The following is an 18,517-nucleotide window of genomic DNA, read 5'->3' as shown; positions in this document are numbered from 1 at the left end:
TACCTGCACAATGCACTACCACTGCAGGAATTCTTAAAATGGTGGTTCTCAGTGGAAACTATTGTAATTGTCATGAAGTGGATTCAGGTTCCCTCCTCTGAAGAATGATGCCCTTTGAATTGTGCATTACACAGTGAGCAAAACTGTGTAAATCTGTTTCTCTTGCAGCTGACCAACATCTGGTACAATTTAGATCAGTGTGACCTAATTTCTCCTGGCAAAACTCCAAAATATGCATTGCACGAAGACTGACATCATTATGTGCACATGTGTATCATTTGCATCAAATTGAATCATGTTTGAAAGTGTTTGGTCTAATTTCCAGAGTGTATAATTCAAATAGATAAAACTTGATATCTATTGCATTCCATTTTAGGGTGTCAGCAAGAAGGGAAACTTCTAGGTAGCTGAATTTTAAATGTTAAGTTCTTTTACCACCAAAATTTTAAGGAAGTTTCTGATCTTAAACACCTTTCCTGCATGATGCATATGGTGTAACTGAAAACAAGCGTAAATGGATCCTTGACGGTGCAGACTCAATGGGCCAAGGGCCCCTTTCCATGCTATATGACTCTATGGCCTCTGAGATGGGGGTTGCTGGACCATCAGTAAATTTTTTGTTATACTACAAATTTTTTCTGTTTTAAACTTTGTACAGTGTGTGCCTGAGCACCTGAAATTCAAGGTTGGAAATTTTACATTTGCCTAAAAGTCAAATAATGCAACACTAGCTGGAGGCAGAATAAGAATTTTTTTTTTTGCAGCTTTGCTGATGAGAGGACTGGGGAAACAGACATTCATGAAATTGAGCTCAGTGCTAATTCTGTTCTGTCCTTGTGTTTTATCTTTTCACTCTTTTGTTGCCACATGGATACACATTCAAGGAACAAACATAACACTGAATGTAACAGGAAGAGTGTTATATGAACACATTTTTTGTTGAGCATTATGACCTATTGAATCATTGAAGAAAAACCTATTGTTTCATTCCATGTCTGATTCCCCAGCTATAACTTGGGTATGGGCTGTCCCTTCTGAGCAATCCTCAAGCAAGCCTTCTTCTTTCCATTAAGGCCTGGTCAAGGTCCAGATAATTTTGTTGTCATGTATCCACTTAAGTTTATTTCTGTGGAGTTTGGAGGAGCACTATTGTTCTGTCCTGTGTTCTCGTGTGATTTGAAATGCAGACTCACATCACCAGCAAGTAGTCAGCACCTTTCATTGTTCTGCATCATTATCATTACTTCTGGTAAGTACTGGCATAGTGACCCAAAGCTAAGAGCCTAAAAAGGTAGAAAAGCTGAATTATAATGCACATACAAGGATGCACAAGTAACATTGATATAACTGACGCCAGGAGAAATGGTATTACCCAAAGAAATACATGCTTAAATGGCAGTGCAGAGGACCCACAACAATTTTCAAAGCTGTGGTATATACCAATTTTTCAACAGACAAATAGGAATACCACTGAAGAATTTCACTTTCATTAACTTCATTCTTTATTGCAAGGTGAGGCAATGTTAATCTCATTATCTCAGGTTCACTGGGCTGTTGGTGGATGCTAAGTTTTGCGCACATGCAATGCATTTCTCAAAAGTTGCAAAAGAAGCATAAACGTACTTGCACAATGCACTGCCACTGCAGGGATTCTTAAAATAGTGGTTCTCAATGGAAACTATTGTAGAAGTAGTGATGTGGATTCAGGTTCCCTCCTCTGAAGAATGATGTGTCTTCCACAGCAATGGGCATTCTACATTCTGCACCCAGTTTGGCTGGGATGGAAGCGAACACCTGGAGCAAAGGTTGATGAAGTTACGGCTTCTCTCTAATAAGTCTTACCTTCAAAGAGTTGAGCAATATGACCAATTGATTCATTGGAGAAAAACTCGTTGTTGTATCCCACGTAAGATTATGCAGCAATGGCTTGGATATGGTCTGTCCCTTCTTAGGAATCTTCAAGCAAGCCTTCTTCCTTCCATTAAGGTCTGGTCAAGGTGCAGAAAATGTCACAAATCCAACTTAAGGCTATTTTTGTAGAGTTTGGAGTAGTATTATGGCTTTCCCCGGCCTCTCAAAAATAAATAAATCTGTCTTTCTATGTTTCTCTATGTTTGAACAGTTGCTATGCTCTGCTGAGTCCTAAAACAGTATGTTGAGGCTCACTTTAGGTCAGAAAACTATGGTTTGCATCTCAAAATAGCTTACTGGCTTATTCAGTATTATTATATTATTATTATATTCTCTTGGGAAGATAGCATTAGCCATTATTGGTAATGTGCAGTAAGTCATAACCTACAATTCTTTTGCTTGGAATATCTTAAAACTTTCCCCATTGCCATGATGTGTTAAAATATCATTGCAAGCTAAATAATGGTCCCTCATATTTCAATGGGCAAGGTATTGTAGCTCATCTGATGTCTGGGTATCTCAAACTTCACATTTCATTTTCTTTTTCATTTTTTAGATGGTCTGAACAAAAATGTTTTAATATTATTTTAGCAGTTCAATACCGTTGCAAGAATTACTTATAAAACAGTATGAAAAAGGAGGTTGAAATGTAAACAGAACCTAGAGGTTTGCAATAATGCCTGTTAATAATTATATTTCATGCCCAAATGGTGAAACCTAAAACTTAGCATCCACCGACAGCCCAGTGAACCTAAGATAATGAGATTAACATTGCCTCACCTTGCAATAAAGAATGAAGTTAATGAAAGTGAAATTCTTCAGGGGTATTCCTATTTGTTCACTTTACCTACAGTGGATATTGTAGGAATCTCATATAAGTGCTACTTTCACACACCAGATTAGAAGCTCACCTGCCATTTCATCAGCCCCATGAAAATTCACCACCAACGTGTTTATCCAATTGATACTATAAATATCATTTTATTTCTTGTGTGGATGTGAGACAGTACAAATATGGCAACCAGATGAAGTTGAGCAGTCAAAGGCAATTTAGATATAATCATTCTGCTTAATGACATCTGAAACTCATTTCAACTCTTAGAGAGTTGAGATGACAGCTATAATTATTTACTCAAAAATTTGATCGACAAGATATGTTTCATCTTGTTACCAGCCCTTTGTTTTTTCACTCCTGTCTTTCCCTAAAACTCAAATTTCTCCTTTTGACTCCCTACAAGGTTAATAACAAACATCCTTCCAACAGTACTGACTGGCATTTTGCAAAATTCATACATGGTAAACAGATTCATCTGCTAATGACACTATAAAAGTGTTTAGACTATTTCTTCTAATTATATGCAAATAAAACTCAAAATCAGTTCTTTTACAATGCTTTATTTGTTGTCTACAGTGAACAAAGGAAATCATCTCAAGTGGTTCACAATATTGCAGTCTATTTTCATTCCATTAATTTCTCATTTTTATGTAAATTAGCAAAGAGTGGAGAATTTTAAAGGTTCATGGTGAAATGATACCTCATGAAATCTTTTGGTAGGAGGTTGTAAGGAGAAGGTGGACCTGATATAGACAACAAGCATTCATTCTCAAAACCAGTAGCAGTTTAAGATCAATATGAAAATTGGGGCTATGAACATTTTAGGGACTGAATTAGGAGTAAGAGTCGACCACTTGACCTCTCAAGCCTCTCCATCATTTAATAAAACCATGGTTGATTTAATTGTAACCCCAACCACATATTCGATTCTACTCATGGCAAAACTTTTACCCCTAGCATATCAAGTATCTGTCTGCTCAAATTTAAACAATATTCAAAGATTCTGCTTCTATCTGGCTTTGAGAAAGGGAAATGTGAAGTTGCATGACCCATGACCTTCTGAGATTAAAAAGATCATTTCATCTTTGCCAAAAATTTTTAACTTCGTATTTTTAAACAGTGCTCCCTGGTCTAAATTCTCCCATAATCAGAAATGTCCTCTCCACTTTGACACTAACAAAACACTTCAAAATCTTATATATTTCTATCAAACCACATCTCATTCTAATACACTCCAGCAAATGCAAACATAGCCTGTGCAACCTTTCTTCATAACACAAGTAGCTAATTCCAGGTATTATTTTAATAATGCTTATCTGAACAGCTTCCAACATATTAATATCCTTCCTTCAATGATCCTTCCCGTATGCATTACCCCAGATGTGGTCTTGACATTGCTCTGTATAATTAAAGCATAAACTCCCTTCTTTTGTCATCATAAACAAAAATTTTCTATTAAGTTTCCTAATTAGTTGCTTTACCTGCATACCAGCCTACTGTTAATCATGTATTAGGATACCCAGCTCACCCTGCATCTCGAAGATCTGCAATCTCTCACTATTTAACTCACATGTTTTCTTTTTATTATATTTTTCCTGCCAAACTAGACAACTTCACATTTGCTTTTCATGTTATATTCCATTTATCAGATCATTGCCCATTCACTTAACCTATCAATATCCCTTTGTTGTCTCTGTATGTCCTCTTCATGACTTATTTTTGTAGTCAGATGTCTATAGCAAAAATGCATAACTTGTGGTGAACCAAAAATTGACCAAACGGTTGACTGACATTCTTATCCCAAGGTGCTGTGTGAACCAATATCAGAGCTGAACCTATCAAATTGTATCAGATATCAACCTATCAAAAGGACTAACTTCTTGACACATGCTACATGATAATGCCACCAAAGTAACAAGCCATTGTATAAAAAACAAGATGACTCAGCTGAGAAGCTCTGTCATCAACAGGTATTTGCTGGTGTAAATATTAGTAGAAACATTTCTTAACAAGTTTTACACTTATAAAACTTTTCTTCATCAAAGCAGTTTTGTAACAGATGGACATCAATCATGCCTATAGCTAACAAACAAGATAAAAAGTGGTACAATCAAAAGGGCAGGTTGTGCTATTTAAATTATTAAAGGAATTATTTTTTGATTATAAGTGAAGAGTGCTGCGAGAGAGAGAGAGAGAGAGAGAGAGAGAACTACGGTTAAGTGTTCAAGTGCTGTAAGGGACACCTTGCAAGAAATCAGAGGCAAAATAACCTGTAGTTTTATTTGTGGAGTTTGGTCATGTTTTAATAAATTTTTAAAGAATTGTACTGCTTTGTTTGCCTTATCTGATTTTCTACGCCCACACCAAACTCAGAAGTGAAAAGCTGTAGGAGAAACTATCTACGCTTTCCTAAGTATCTTTGTGATTACCAAATTTAGCATACGTACCTTCAGTGCCTTCATCCAAGCCATCTATATAAAATGTAAAAAGTAAAAGCCCCAACAGTTATACCTGTGGCACACCACTTGTCACATCTTGCCAAAAAAACAGGAAGACCCTTTTTTGTCTGCTCCATTTCCTGTTAGACAGCCATTCTTCTATTCATGCCAACATGTGACTGCCTACACCATGAATTTTTACTTTCTGCAATAAGTTTTTAAGTGGCACCTCATCAAATACCTTCTGGAAATCCAAGTATAGTGCATCTACCAGTTCCTCTTTATCCACAGCACAAGTTAGTTTTTCAGAAAAACTCCAGTATATTGAACATGATTTCCCCTTTTCCAAACCATGTTGATTTTGCCTGATTACTTTGAACTTTTCTACATGCCCTGCTAACTGACCTGAAATTTCCTGCTTTCTATCTCCCTCCCTTTTTGCATATTTTCCAATCTAATGGAATCTCCTCAAATCTAGGAAATCTTGGAGAAGTAAAATGAAAGTATTAACTGTCTCACTATCTTTGATCCTGGAAGATTTATTTAAATATAAAATTGAAGGTCGATCACAAAACATGTTATTAAGCTGAGTGAATGAACATGTTCACCACCACCACCTCAACCCTGCCGCCATCACCAGCATAATTTATGCACAAAATAATTTCACAGTAACTTCAGGAAACCTTCCAGTAAAACATCTGTCATCTGTTTCAAAATTTGTGACACTTTGTACCAGGGGAATGCACAACAATTAACAATTTACAACTAATTGCAACATCATCCAGTGCCAGAAATGCTGGAGTCTATTTATCTTGCTGCTGAATGAGCCCAATCTTGACTTTTGTTTCTGGTTTTGGCTTAACATAGTTTTGGCTTAAACAGGTATGCCACAATTATATGCACCCAAAGCAGCTCACTATTTCATTATCTTGTAGAATAACAAAGACCTGTACTGATAGTATATAAATAAAATGAACATTAAGAGATAAAATGGAGCTGGAAATGCAGGATCACAACATAAAACGCCGGCTATCCCTTTGCCTCTAAAAATGCTCCTTAGACCACTGCATTCCTTCAGCAATTATTTTGTTACAATAAGAGATAAAATTTCTATTCATAATTCATCATTGACAATGTGAAACAGTGTATAAAAAAATACAAAAAGCACAGATTTACAAATGCTTCATATCAATGATGGTCCCAGCCACTAAAATATTTTTGTAATATCAGCCTTTTTGGAGCTGACATTCCCAATTTTGCTAATTCAATGCAAATAATAATGCCAATAGATTATGGCATAGTCTGAAATTATTTTGCCGACTAGAACATTTTAATGCACAAGATAAGTGAATTCTTATTAAAAGACCCAAGGCAACCTGCCTCATTCTTCATGCCTGCTAGTTTTTGTGTCATCTGAAAACCTATTAATCAGCCCACCTACATTTTCATCCAAATCATTTATAGCGGACCAGAGGAAGTGGTAGAGGTGGGTACAATTACAATGGTTAAACGGCATTTTCACTTACATGGATAGGAAAAGTTTGGAGGGATATGGGCCAAATACAGGAAAATGGAACTGCCTCAGTTAGGCAACTTGGTCGGCATAGACGAGTTGGACCAAAGGACCTTTTTCTGTGCTGTATAGCTCTATGACTCTATCACTCTATGGCTGAGCACTTTATTCAGCACTCTTCCACAAATTTGATCTGCATCCACTATGCATAAAACAAGCATACACAAGGAGTCAATGGGACATGTATAGTGATGTCAACCACTGTACAGGGCACAATCGAGGTCACTTAGATGAAAATTACTGCTCATACATAGTTCACAAACAACATGAATCTTAAATTCTGGAGCAGTTTTTAACTGGAGGGTTGAGTTCTGATCCAGCATTAGTCATATAGTTTATCCATGTCTGGGTCACAGTTGGGGAATCTGATGTGTTGATCTTCCGTAGCACAGGTTCTTTTGTTATCTTCTCAGTTGTAGTACTCAGCACAATGCTATATCTGCTTCCTTTCCACTCCACCCCCATCCATCCCACTGAGTCCTGCCAACACCTTGTAATCACCTCCCTATGCACACATGATCATCTTCTCAACAGTACCCCCACCTCCTCCCAAACACAGCCCTGATATCCTCCCAATCATCTTTCTACCCACTCCTAAATTCTCTCCCAATACATATCAATGTACAAATTAGGAGCAGGGGTAATCTGCTTGGCCTCTCAAGGCACCTCTGCCATTTAATAAAATCCTAATCTGATTTTAACTTCAAATCCTCATTCTTATCAATCTGTACTAACCTTTTATCTCTTTATGTCTCAAATATCCATCCCTGCCTTAAAATTATTCAAAGACTTCTTTTCCATTGCCGGTTGAAAAAGAGATCTCCAAAAACTCAACACCCTCTGAGAGAGAAAAATAAAATCATCTCATATCTGTCTTGAGCAACCCCCTTATTTTTAAACAGTGACCCCTGATTCTGGATTCTCCCACAGAAGAAAACATCCTCTCCATCAAGACCTCTTAGGATCTTAGAGTTATTGAAAACAAAATAAAAACTGTAAATGCTGAAAGTCTGAAATAAAAACATAAAATGCCATAAAACTCAACAGATCAGGCAACTTCTATAGAAAGAGAGAAACAGAATTAATGTTTCAGGCCTGAGACCCTTTGTCAGTTTCTATTTTTATTCTGTCAGAATTTTATAGTTTGATCAACTCTCATCTTACTTTTCTAAACTCCAGTGGATACAAGCCTACCTTCTTCAACCTTCTCACAAGACAACCACTTCATCAGCTTCATGAACCATTTCTGAACTGCTTCCAATGCATTAATATCCTCCTAAATAAGGAGACCAGTACTGTATTCAAAACATACTGAAAACATTTAACAAATCAGATGACATTTGTGTAAAGTGAAAGAGTTAGTGCTTTGGGTCAAGGAACATTTGTCAGAATAGATCTCCAGATGTAATCTCAGCACTACTCTATCTATATGAAGCACAACTCCCTGGCTTTTGCATTACATTCTCTTAGCATGAAAAAGAAATGTTCCGGACTTTTTAAATTACTTGCAGTACCTGCCATCGAGACTTTTGCAAATCATGCGCCAGGACATCCTATTAGCTATCCAGTCTTCTATCCATGCCAAGATGTTACATCCAACATCATAAGCATTTAAACTTTTGATGCAACATCTTATTAAATACCTTCTAGAGATCCAAGAATAGCTCATTCACCAGTTTTCCTTTATTCACAGGACATATTGTTCACTTAAAGTACAATAAATTGCTCATACACGACTTTCCTTTCTCCAAGCTATGTTAACTTTCCCTGATTTCTTTGAATTTTTTAAGTGCCTTGTTATAATGTATTTAGTGCAAGCTTCTAACATTTTCCTTCTGACATATTAAGCAAATGGACCTGTGATTTTGTTTTTTGCTTTCTGTCTCACTCTGTTTTCGAATTAAGGAGTAACATTTGACATTTTTCAATCTGGTAGAACCTTCCTGAATCTAGGGAATTTTTAAAAACTAAAATCAACATATCAGCTGTCTCACCAGGACCCAAATGCTTGTCAACCAGCAACTACAACAATTACTGAGCAACTCGGTCCTGGTGAATCCAATTTTCCTGATTTCTTCCCTCTCTTCCAATTCCCAATTTACAGCTATTACTGAGATGTTACTTGTTTCCTCTGCAGTGAAAACAGAAGCAATATATCTGTTCAATTCAGTTGCCAAGTCCTTTTTTTCTCATTATAAATTCCTCAGACTCGCTTTCTGTGGGGCCAACACTCATATTGCTAAACTTTTTCTTTTTTCAATATCTATAAAAAACTTTTATTATTGTTTTCTATACTTCTGACTAGGTTTAATTTATACTCTAATTTCTATTTCTACTTAATATTTTTATTTTTGTTATTTATTTTTTAATATATTCTGTCCAACCTTCTGACCTGATACTTACCTTTGCATACTTACATTTTTTTTTCTTTAAGATTGGTATTATTTTTAAGGTCAGTTAACCAGGAATAGTGGGTCCTCCCCTTGAGATTTTTCTTTCTTGTTATAACATACTTAATCTGTGTATCCTGAAAGATCCCCTTCATTATCCATCACTGCATCTGATGATCCCTTAACCCAATTTACCCGTTCCACTTACCCACTGTCTTCCTCAATGATCTTATCCCGAACCACTCTTAATCTTATGCCCACCACTCTCCCCATGTTCACGCTCCACTATGGCAGGAGGCCATTATGGAAAGGCATTTTTGTGCAGCTGCATGTGTTGAAGAATTTCTAGGTTTTGAGGTAGAAATTTGTTTCTGGTTCCTGGCACTAAATGGCTGCTATAATAATAGCTGCCTGTTAATTGATTCCATTAGCTTATGTGTAACAGGATACCAAGAGGCAAGTATCATAGGAAATTGATGTAAGGGTACCTATTTAGCTCTAGTGTACAAACCCAAATTTGTATGCCAAATTTTTACAGTTAAATTGTAACTGAACATTTTAATTCAGGCTAGATCTGAAGTTACTGTGCCGAATAAGGTGACATATCATTGAAGTAGAGTAAGAAATAAATTGAACACAATTGGTCAGAGGACCTGGTAGTAGTGACTATACTGGAACAAGAGGAGAAGGAGGAGGAGGAGGAGGAGGAGGAGGAGGAGGAGGAAATGATGGTTTGCCAGCAGAGAGTGAGTAGGAGGCACATGATTCATTGTTAAAACTGAGAGTGGGAGTACCTCAATAGAATCAGATAGCCAAGTACGAGCAGGTAAAAGCAAAGCAGCAAGTACTTCTTGATGGAATCAGCTTGGTGCAAAAGTCATACCACTCATTTTTAGACTTCTGATTTTTCTGTCATCTATAATGACACTCCAAACTGTCAGTTTTAATTCTTTTGGGTCTGTACTCCTTATACAGATATGCTGAACCTTCACTTTTAATTTGTCTTCAGCAGTTTTATTTCAACCTATGTTAAATTGATCTAAAGTCAGGATAAGGTTATGAGATAATCAGAAAAGCCAGGAAACTATGCTTGGTATAAATCACATTTATTTCACTCCAGGGGTGGGAGATTTTTACATCTCTGGAGTTTCTCCCACCATATCACTTTAACTTCATGGCAGATACTAGACAGAGTAGAACAGAGGGAGTTTTAAAGAAATTTGAAATCTGCTAAGCCCATATATGTCACTTTCTCACCAGTGCCCATGAAGGAATTCAAGATGCAGCTTGCGAGAAAAAAAACATACAACTTCACGACGATGGTCACAGATGTAAAGTGAACTGATTTCTCAGCACAGTTCATCATCCTGCTTGGTATGGAGGAGAAAACATACTCAATTGTTTAGCCATAAATAGCCTTCCATGATCTGTTTAGATACAATCATGACAAACACAGAGTTTTGAAGATCTATTTAACCTTCAGGATCATAATTGTCAGTGTCCCCTGATGAAGTTTGAATTGTCAGCGCAAAGGAACTTTATTTGTTCAGGTCAAAAAGATGTTTCCATGATGATTGCTTGCCATTGAGACTGTGAGCCAGAGTTACAGATTTCTGGGATGAAATTATAAAATTCTTTCTCATTGTTACACTACTATGTGATATGTGCAAAAATGCAGCAGTTCAAATGTAATAGTATTTTCTTTATAAGTTATGAGTTTTGCAGTTTATCTGATTTCTCTGGAATAAATTCTCTTGTTAAAAAAATAGTAAATAAGGTTGTTTATATATTGCTGCAGAATTACACAAACGTTGGATACTTGCTTGGCTAAAAAGACTTCAGGAAATATGCTTTGGCACATAGTCAGAACAAATTATTGAACACAGCACATGACCTGAAATTTGCCTTTGATATGAAAAAGAATTTTTGGGTCAAGAACAAAAAGCACTTTCCACAAATTACTGCATAATGCACACTTTCTATTTTATATCTGGTAACTGTCATCAATTTTTTAATCAACACTCTTTGTAATGTCTTCAAAGCTAAGTATTTCTTATGCTCAAAAGAACATTTCTAATGTTCAGAAGTGCTTGTAATGGAAGCTCAAGCACTGTGTCTGCTCTTTCAAAGGTGACATTTTTTACTTGCTTCTTCAAAAATTACCAAAACTCTTTCACTCTATCACATAATCCATAATTTCCTTTCCTCTCCAAAGTCAGAATAAATATTGGACTTTTGTAATTATTGCTCTCAATTCTTCCAGGGGTGTCTTTGTGACACTTTTCAATGCTATACAAGGTTTTCTTGTAGCCATGCCACACTTCAAGTTTTAAAAAAATAGTGTCCATTGGGTTTGAAATTGAATGGTTTGCTTGCCAGGTTCGGTTGACACAAAAGATAATCATTTGTCCATGTTTTTCCTCCCATTGTATGCTATTGGTAGTTGTATAATCTCTTAAAAGCAGTTCCTGTTACATAAGTATATTAGGTTCTGGGCCAACCTTGTGAGTGGAATTAGACAAAATCATCAGAACATCAGAAAAAGGAGCAGTAGGTCGTTTGACCATCAGAGTCTACTCCTCCATTCAAAAAGATCATGGCTGATCTTCCACCTCAGGCATCATTTCCATGTCCTATTCTCAGATCCCTTGATTCCTTTAATATCCAGAGATCTATTAATCTCTGTTTGGAATGCAATCAGTGAATGAAGGGTCAGGAAAAATAATCAGACCTCAAGTTAGCTGATGGATTTTGTTTTGGCAAAAGGTCGTAAATCTGTTTTTTAATAAGCGGTAAAAATGGGAATTCATTTATTGATAATAAAATGCCAGCTAATCACTGCATTGCTGCAATATAGTAAGCAACATTCCATGTATTCATAACTTTGTCCATCTGTGTTACTATTTTACATGATCTATCGACTTTCAAGTTTTATATATTTATACTGGAATTGCAGAGTTCATTATTTGTGTTGAGTTTCTTTAAAAAAAATCTATTGATGTTCATGCTGTTTAACTCCTTAAAGGTTGACCCTGCCTTATTGTGTTGAGAGAAAAGAGACTGCAGATGCTAGAATCCAGAACAATAAACAGTCTGCTGGAGATCTGTTGGGGGAAAGGAATTGTCCATGTTTCGGTTCAAAACCCCACATCAAGACTGAGGGGGGAGAGGGGAGATAGCCAGTTTCAAGAGGAGAGAAGGAGTGGTAAGACATGAGCCCAAGGTGAGTGGTGGACTGAAGAGAGGTGAAGGATGACAGGCAGGTCGAGAAAGGTAAGGGACAGGAGGGGTGGAGTTGGGAGACAGAGGCAGATGGATGATGGATGATGGATGGAGACAGAGAGAAAAAAGAGAGACAGATGAAACAAGGCAGCTGTTTGACCATTAGACTGTTTGTTGCTTACTGCTTTAACACTGTAACTAGCTAAACATTTCATCATCACTTTATCAAATTGTCTAAAAAGCAGATTTTCTCTCTTTTACTGAAAAGAAAATTGCTTCCTAATGTTCCGATTATTTCTCATGATTCTTTCTAATTGCAGTCATGAAGTTGCTTTTGAACCCCATAGTGTTATTAATCCAAGTAAGAGTAATTGCTTTCATGCACTGGGAGAAAGGAAAGGACAAATTATTATCTTTAGTGGCATTTTTGTAATTGGAATGGATAATCACTTCCTCCTCTGCAGACTGAATGTGCCAGTTGTAGGATGCACTGCAGCAACTTTAAAGCAGCATGTCCTGGCACTATGTCCTCCACCAATAGGGAAGAGTGCAGGAACAAGATCAGAGAGCATCATCAATTGGAAGCTCCTTTCCAAGTTATACATTGTTCTGTCTGGGACAATTCTGCTAACAAAACACTGGAATTTCTTTCTTAACACTATGGCAGAGGCACCATCAGTTTAATCAAAGCAGTGGTTTCAATAAACAGTTCACTACATTTATAAAATAATGAAAACATGGAAGGTAATCCTTGCATTGTCTATTATAATGCATTCCAATTACTTTGTGCAATGTTTCTCAGCTTCTTCCATTATTGTTGCATCTACTCATTTTGATAATAACAGATCTTTCTAGATCAAATGGAAGGAACCAAACCCACTGTTTAAAATGTGGATTAGGTTTGCCTAAGGATAAGATTTAGGTGAGGGTTGGATTGGGAATGGAGTTGGGATTGGACATTGATTTGTATTCAAAAGTGTTCTAAAATTCAGAGCTAATTGATTTTAATGGGATGGTTGACTATATGCTATGAAATACTTATTTGAGGAGAATATTTAAGTTGACATAAAAGACAGCATAAATTGACATGCTGGAAGGGATTTGAACAGGGATTGATATGTTGTATGAAACTATTCTGAATGCTGCACTATTAACTTCATTTGTTTTTGTATTAAAGCATCATGAGTTTTTTACTCAGGGCAAAGGTTACGGACAGTAGTATTTAATGTATGGCAGGGTCAAAGATACATACACAATTATATGGGTAACATGGATATATGACCTGCAATTACTTTATCACACTTTAAATACCCATTGGAGGTTGGTTTTAATCTACACCACTTCCATAACTTTCTGTTTTGCAAGCAACATGAGGACTTGCAGCAGGAGTGTAACAAAGTGAATTCAGATCTTCAAATTCAGGATCTCAAGTTCCTATATTTGCTAACAAATTAAAACAAAATAATTAACATTCCATTTGAACTAATGATTTCCTTTTGAACATATTTTTATTTTATTAAGTGGTGAATATTGAGGTGCAGGTTATATTCAGAAAGCTGCAACACCCTCAGTGCAGTCAGAGCTGATGGTACTAAAACAAATTTGAATTCAGTTGAAACAATCAACTGCGATCCATTTAGCTAATGTCTGTGGGCAGATAGAATATTAGTAGTTTTGCTGTATTATTATCAGATCAAATACCATGTTATACTCCTGGCATTCAGCAGCATCCTGAGTGGTGTTAATGTTAATCTGCACATTTGAAAAAAAGTTTAACACAATCAGTGACTATGTATTGAAAGTATTTAATTGGCCAATTATCAGGGGGCTGCAATCAATTATCTGAAATAACTTTAAATAATCTGAGTTTTTAAAATTCTGACATGACCTCTCCCATGAGTCACTATTAGACCAAGCCTCGTTAATGCCAGCGGACATTGTGTGAAATGCCGGTGGCATGTTAATGAGTCTCAAGCATCAAAATTGCTTAGGTGTTTTATGACACAAAACAGCAAATAAGTTCTCTTCTCCATCAGCCCCATTTTGTGCCCTATTTAACAATCAGCCAATCAGAATAGACAATTGCAATTAACAGAACCCAGTAGTGAAGAATACCTGAGGGCAAGTGAGCATTTGATCAGCTTGGAATAAGAGTGAAGTTCTAAGTGTTTCAAGTAGGTTGTCCTTTTTTAATGATGCTCTTAGTGAGATTGCAGAGTTGAAGGAAAATAAAAGCAGAGTTTTTAAGTAATTACTCTGGATCAGTCTTCATGGTGGAAGACACAAATAACATCTATCATAAGAGAAAAAATATGAGGCAAGCAAATGGAATGAAAGACCATCAAGTCTCCTGAACCTGATGGTCTGCCTATGGGGGTCTTAAAGAGAATGAAAGGAGAGATAGTGGATGCTTTGATTGCAATTTATTAAAATGCTCTGGATTCCAGAGAGGACTGGAAAACTGCAAATTGAACATTGTGACTCAAGAAAAGATGGAGACAGAAAGCTGGAAATGATTAGCCAGTTAGCCTAACATCTGTCATTGGGAAAATGCTGGAATCTATTATGAAGGAGGAAATAGCAGAACATTTAGAAAATCATAATGCAATCAAGCAGAGTCAACATGGTTTTATGAAAGGGAAACTGAGCTTGATACATTTTCTAGAGTTCCTTGAGGATGCAATAAATAGGGTAGTTATAAGGGGAGAAAGAAAGGACTGCAGATGCTGGAATCTGGATGAAAAACACGATGATGCTGGAGAAACTCAGCAGGCCTGGCAGCATCCATGAAGAAAAGCAGCAGTCAACTTTTCGGGTCAGGACCCTTCTTGAAAGGTCCTGACCCGAAACGTTGACTGCCTGCTTTTCTCCATGGATGCTGCCTAACATGTGGGTTATAAGGGGTTATTTGGATTTCTAAGGCACCACATTGAAGGTTCTGTCCAGGATGAGAGTGCATGAGGATTGGGTGTAATAATATTAGGTGATAGGTGTTGCCTAACTAACAGACAGTGGAGAGTTGTGATAAATGGATAATTTTTAGATTGGCGATTCATAATGAATGGGTTTCCACAGAAATCAGTGCTGGGACTTCATCTCTTTATAATCGATATTAATGATTTTTTTGAAGTGACTGAGAGTACTGCAGCCAAATTTTCTGATGATACAAAGATAGGTGGCTTAGCAAGTTGTTCAGAAGACATGAAGTACCTGCAAAAGAATAAAGTTAAGCGAGTGAGCTAGAAGTTTGCAGATTGAGTATATTGTGGAAAAATATGAGCTTATCCACTTTGGAAGGAAGAATGAAAGAGCAAATTATTATCTAAATGAAGTGAGCCTGAAAGTGGTTGACATGAAGAAATGTTGAGCAGGTTGGACCAATGCTCATTTGAGTAAAGAAGAATGAGAAGTGATTTAATTGAGGCATATACCGTATAATTCTGAGGGGAAATGTTGGGGGGGGGGGGGTGGGATTAGAGAGTTTAAGGAGATTCAGCATGTCATCAAAAACTCTGACAAACTTCAACAGATGTACGGTGGAAAGCATTCTCTCTCGTTGCATCACTGCCTGGTATGGAAACTCCAATGCACAGGAATACAAGAGGCTACAGAGAGTAGTGTGCTGAGCCAATTCCATCATGGGTACAGCTCTCCCTGCCATTGAGAACATCTACAACAGTCAAGAAGGTGACATCCATTATTAAGAACCCCCACCTTCCAGGCCATACCCTCTTCTTATTGCAGAATCAGGCAGAAGATACAGGAGCTTGAAGACCCACATCTTAAAGGTTTAACAACAGCTTTTTTTCCCACTGCCATCAGGGTCTTGAACTGACCTGAAAAACCCTAACACTATCTCAGACGATATTTATTTTTTCTCTCAACTTGCACGAATGTCACTATGTTTATTTTGGTTTATTTTGTCATGTAAGGCATGTATAACTTACGTTAATTTAAGTTGAAGTTAATTTATGTTTGTCATGTTTGTAATGTACTGAGCTGCTGCTGCAAAATGCTAACTTTCATGGCATCTATACCCTGGGTATATATGCCTATAACAATAAACTTGAACTTGAATGTTTCCCCTTGTGGGGATATCAAGAACTAGGAGGGTATAGTTTCAGAATAAGGAGTTATCAGTTTAAGATTGACAAGAAGACAATTTTATTTCTGTAAGAGGATTGACACTATAATGGAGTCAAGGAATATTGGGAGAATGTAGGAAAATATTATTGAGGCCAGGATTGGATCAGCCATGGTCCTGACTGGATTCCTCCTATTCTTGTTCCTTATGTTCTGGTGTCACACTAGTTAAGAGCTGTAATTGTAATATTATTGAGTGGTCAGCTACAATGCTGTCATTCAAGAAGAACTGGCACACTGTGAACAATAGCAGATAGCAACAATGCTTCAGGAAGCAGAGGACATTTCCCCATAAACTCAACCTTCCAGCAGTGAGTATAAACATTACAAATAATACTTCACTGCTTTTACCTATCACACTTGCTTTCTACATACCCGATGTTGATAACAGTTCACAGCTATACTCAAGAAGTATTACATTTAATTGACCAAATTGGTGGCAGTCTCATCCCTCAACCAGAAGGTCATGTGTTCAAATCCCATTCCAACACCTGCATCACATAATTTAGGCTGGGAATTGAGACAATACCAGAAAACATCTTTTCAAAAATTAAATCAAAGTCAGTGTGAAAGATCATCTGGCACCTTTTAAAAGAAGAACAAGAGGATCTTTCATGTGTTATGAGAACTATGTTTTTCTCAAATAACATCAACTAAACATGAGATCAATTGGTCATTCCCTGGATTACTGAAATTGACTGTTTTATTTGCCTAGATGAAATTTAAATGAGATTCATTGTGCTAAGCTATAGAAAAAATTGGAATGGTCTTTTTTGAATTCATTGCCAAATCCATGAATTTACTTGACATTATGAGCTTACCATTTCAATTATATGGCTATCATCTAAACTTTTGGGTACTAAAATTTGAATTATATATCATACTTTAAAGTCCTTCACTCAGAGTGGTAAAATTAGGAAATATTAATTTCCATTTATTGGATTTCTTGCACATTTTCAGAGGAACCTGTAAGAAATGTTCACAAAAGCAATATAGATTGTTTTGTTTAAAACATTGGTATTATCACAGTTGATAGTCTCTTTGCAATCAGTGATACTCTCTCCATTTCTGTAATCAGAGTGATTAGTCAGAAAAATATTTTTTGAAATAAATTAATTGAATTAAAAGAAAGCTCCACAGTTAGCCAAGCATTATAGATTTTCAGAGGAAGTTGAAAGATTTGTTTACAATACAATTTAGAGCATTAACTATCATGCATGAAGCTGGAAAATTAATTTGTGTCCTAAGCATGCAATTAGAAACTGCTTTGCCATAACTTTTATTCCACACAATAGATTATTGTAAAATGGAACTCAACTCTACTGCCTCCCATCAAAACATAGATCAAATAAATGTCATAACTAATGAGTTTTAAAAAAATAATTTTAACTGTAGAAGTTTAATGTTCATTTTTTTAGATTTCTGTATGCAGTGAATTCAGACTTCATCCAGAAATTGAGATGATTGTTAATTAAATAAACTCTCAAACAATGGCAATGCTAGGTTGTTTCCTTTCTTGTAAAGGCATGGGCAAAAATGAAAGCTGCAAAAATCACGTGAGTCGTGATATTATAGCTGAGATGTCCTTTGATTTTGTTTTAATATTTTCACATCAGCTGCTTTCAGTCTACTGTCACAATATTTCTACCCTCTATCATAATATATTTCTAGTTATCCACTGGGAAAACAAAATGGACAGGATAAAACTATAACTTAGGAATTAGACAAACATATCAAAAATTTGGAGTGTAGGAAAACTTTGATTATATGTATCAAATTAACTTTGCTTGGAAATCCTTGTAGCGTTGCTGCATGTGATGTCTATGCTTATGTCATTTCACAAACAAAACAACCCTTTTATTCTGCCAGAATTCAAACATACATGAGGAATCACAATCAGAATTGAACATTATGCCATCATCAGCAGACGTTCCCACTTCTGGCATTATGATGGAAGGAAGATCATTAATGCACTAACTAAAGATAGCTGGGCCTACTTCACTAC

This window comes from Pristis pectinata, chromosome 11 (assembly GCF_009764475.1).
Source record: "Pristis pectinata isolate sPriPec2 chromosome 11, sPriPec2.1.pri, whole genome shotgun sequence".
NCBI classification, from domain to species: domain Eukaryota; kingdom Metazoa; phylum Chordata; class Chondrichthyes; order Rhinopristiformes; family Pristidae; genus Pristis; species Pristis pectinata.
This window is presented reverse-complemented; position numbering follows the sequence as displayed.